The 3,440-nt window shown below is 38.2% G+C and overlaps 1 long non-coding RNA gene across 1 annotated transcript; it reads left to right on the top strand.

The window, feature by feature from the left end:
* Positions 1 to 49: 49 nt before the first annotated feature.
* LOC112450020 lies at positions 50 to 3,434 on the top strand. Its single transcript, XR_003038584.2, has 4 exons — positions 50 to 312; positions 569 to 640; positions 2,489 to 2,600; positions 2,749 to 3,434. It is a non-coding gene; the product is annotated as an uncharacterized LOC112450020 (long non-coding RNA).
* Positions 3,435 to 3,440: the final 6 nt, after the last annotated feature.

Raw genomic sequence — 3,440 nt, 5'->3', positions numbered from 1 at the left:
AGTTCATTTAGGTCACGTTTGATTTTCAGACACTTTTTGTTCTGATGAATCTTTGTAGATAATTTGTACATTTTCTTCTGGTTTTGTCTTTTTCAGGCGACCTTCACAGACACTAACTTTGTGATTTGTTTCAATGGCTTTTACGACCCTGCTACCAGTACAGATTGTATAATTGCACCTAAAGCGGGCCCAGAAGCAAGTTTTGAAATTTCTGATCAGTCAAGGCTTCTTGAAATTCTGATTCAGAATGATCCAGATGTTTCCATTCCACGGCATCTGGATTGCTTCGTGTCAATTGGTCTGGGCAACGAAGTGAGTCTTGTTTGTATTTCATGTTTTATGTTCAAAAAACCTTTTAAAATCTTGAAGAACACTGAAAACTTAAATATACACACATGTAGTGTAGAAATCTTCAGCCAGTGCTTTTGTTTATATATTTATTCATAATTTAATTTATTTTCACCTTTGATATTTGTTAAAATAAGCATATATTACAGTGCAATATTAGGAATTTTATTGAATCTATTTTTAAAGAAGAACATGCTGAAAGATTTTTCACTTTTTGCAGTTTGCAATTTATCTGGTGAAATTTGGACAAGAAGCAGTTGTGGGATTAAACTCTAATGTTGGAGGGACAACTGTAAGTATGGGGGGGCTGTAGCATCTATGAACATACAACCCCTGGCAAAAATTATGGAATCACCAGTCTCTAAGGATGTTCCTTCAGTTGTTTAATTTTGTTGAAGAAAAGCAGACCACAGACATGACAAAAAACTAAAGACATTTCAAATGGCAACTTTCTGGCTTTAAGAAACACTAAAAGAAATCAAGAAAAATAATTTTGGTAGCCAGTAACAGTTAGATTTTTAGAACAAGCACAGGGAATACATTATGGAATCCCCCTGCAAATTTTTATTACAAACACTAAAACCTGCATCAGATGAAATCTGTTAATTAGTATGCAGGTAAAAAGGAATGATCACACCTTGGAGAGCTGTTGCAACAAGTGGACTGACATGAATCACGGCTCCAACACCAGAGATGTCAATTGAAAAAAAGAAGAGGATTATCAAACTCCTTAAAGAGGGTAAATCATCACGCAGTGTGGCAGAAGATGTTGGTTGTTCACATTCAGCTGTGTCTAAACCCTGAACCAAGTGCAAACAACATGGGAAGGTGGTTAAAGGCAAGCATACTGTTAGACCAAGGAAGACATCAAAGCGGCAAGACAGAAAACTTAAAGCAATATGCCTTGAAAACAGAAAATGTACAACAAAACAAATGAGGAACAAATAGGAGGAAACTGGAGTCAACGTCTGTGACCAAACTGTAAGAAACTGCTGAAAGGAAATGGGATTTACATACAGATAAACTAAAAGAAAGCCATCACTAACACCTAAACAGAAAAAAACAAGGTTACAATGGGCTACGGAAGGGCAATCATGGACTGTGGATGACTGGATGAAAGTCATATTCAGTGATGAATCTCAAATCTGCATTGGGCAAGGTGATGATGCTGGAACTTTTGTTTGGTGCCGTTCCAGTGAGATTTATGCAGACAACTGTCTGAAGACAACATGCAAGTTTCCAGTCATTGATTATATGGGGCTGCATGTCAGGTAAAGGCACTGAGGAGATGGCTGTCATCACATCTTCAATAAATGCACAGGTTTACATTGACATTTTGGACACTTTTTTTATCCCATCTATCGAAAGGATGTTTGGGGATGATTAAATCATTTTTCAAGATGATAATGCATCTTGCCATAGAGCAAAAACTGTGAAAACATTCCTTGAAGAAATACACATAAGGTTAATGTCATGGCCTGCAAACAGTCTGGATCTCAATCCAATTGAAAATCTGTGATGGAAGTTAAAGAAAATAGTCCATGACAAGGCTCCAACCTGCAAAGTTGATCTGGCAACAGCAATCAGAGAAAGCTGGAGCCAGATTGCTGAAGAGTCACTCATTAAGTCAATGCCTCAGAGACTGCAAGCAGTTATAAAAGCCAGAGGTGGTGCAACAAAGTACTAGTGATGTGTTGGAGTGTTATTTTGTTTGTTTGTTTTTCATGATTCCATAATTTTTTCCTAAGAATTGAGTCATTCCATAATGTATTCCCTGTGCTTGTTCTAAAAATCTAACTGTTACTGGCTACTAAAATTATTTTTCTTGATTTCTTTTAGTGTTTCTTAAAGCCAGAAAGTTGCCATTTGAAATGTCTTTAGTTTTTTGTCATGTCTGTGGTCTGCTTTTTTTCTACAAAATTAAACAACTGAAGGAACATCCTCAGAGACTGGTGATTCCATAATTTTTGCCAGGGGTTGTATTTGACTGAACTATAAATAAATCATATTACATCTAAAATGTAATCATAAATATTTATTTCTCTGTATTTGTTTAACATTAGATGATAAGTTTAGTCAGTTTTAATCTCATATCAGTCGTCTCTGCTCTGTGGTTTTAACACAGTTTGTTGTTTTGTAGCTGGCCGATATTATGGTAAATGGGATCACAGTCGATACACTGAGTGTTACAAACACCATGTCAAACGGACAATTTTATGACTTTGCTGATGTCAGCGGCTGCAGACACAGAGGTTGGTGCATCTCTGAATCTAAACATAAACTTTCTGATTCTGTGAAACTGTAATATTTAAATGTTTTTGTTTGGTTTGTTTACAGAAGAGAAATTACGGAGAAATCTGTGAGTTTGTAAACTAATACAGACCTTTATTCACTTCTCAGGTGTTGTGTATAGAACCAATACAACAACAGTTATTCCTGAGTTCTGTGAGACTGTTCAGTGTTCTGACACTGCAGTCCTTGATGTCACCACCTGTGGACCCACAGAGACATGTCTCGGCAACAACATGTAAATATGTCCTCTTTATATTCAAAGAAAGAGCTGCGAACAAACAGAGACTTGATGAGAGATTTTTAGATTTTCTCTGTTTCATTTGAGCTCCAGTGTGTTTTACAGAAAGCTTTTATTGTGAAGGAGCAGCAGGAAGTGTTGGGTTTGTGAGCTCAGCTCAGATGCAGCTGTGATGGAGCAAAGAGATCAGTAAACAGTGAGGCTGATATCAGTCAGATAAATGTTGCTGCTGATTTACAGCTGAATTCTTCAGATGAATCAGGCACCAATAAAATCCTGACTGCTTCCTGCTGCTGCTTAAATGGAGCTCCACCTGATTCCACATCATGAAGCTGCTGCCTCTGTGATCAGTGGGGCTTCCTCTAGCGCCACCATCAGGTCCACACTGTGGCTGTCAGTCAGAGATCTTCAACAGTAGAGTGCCCCCTGGTGGCTGCAGCCCTCAGCAGCAGCTCATGATGTTTGTTTCTGTCTCCATCAGGTGTGTCTACATCACCACCACCACAACCACCACGACTACCCCAGAGCCCACCACTACTACTCCAGAGCCCACCACTACTAC

Source organism: Kryptolebias marmoratus, linkage group LG9, assembly GCF_001649575.2.
Source record: "Kryptolebias marmoratus isolate JLee-2015 linkage group LG9, ASM164957v2, whole genome shotgun sequence".
NCBI lineage: Eukaryota > Metazoa > Chordata > Actinopteri > Cyprinodontiformes > Rivulidae > Kryptolebias > Kryptolebias marmoratus.
This window is presented reverse-complemented; position numbering and strand designations above follow the sequence as displayed.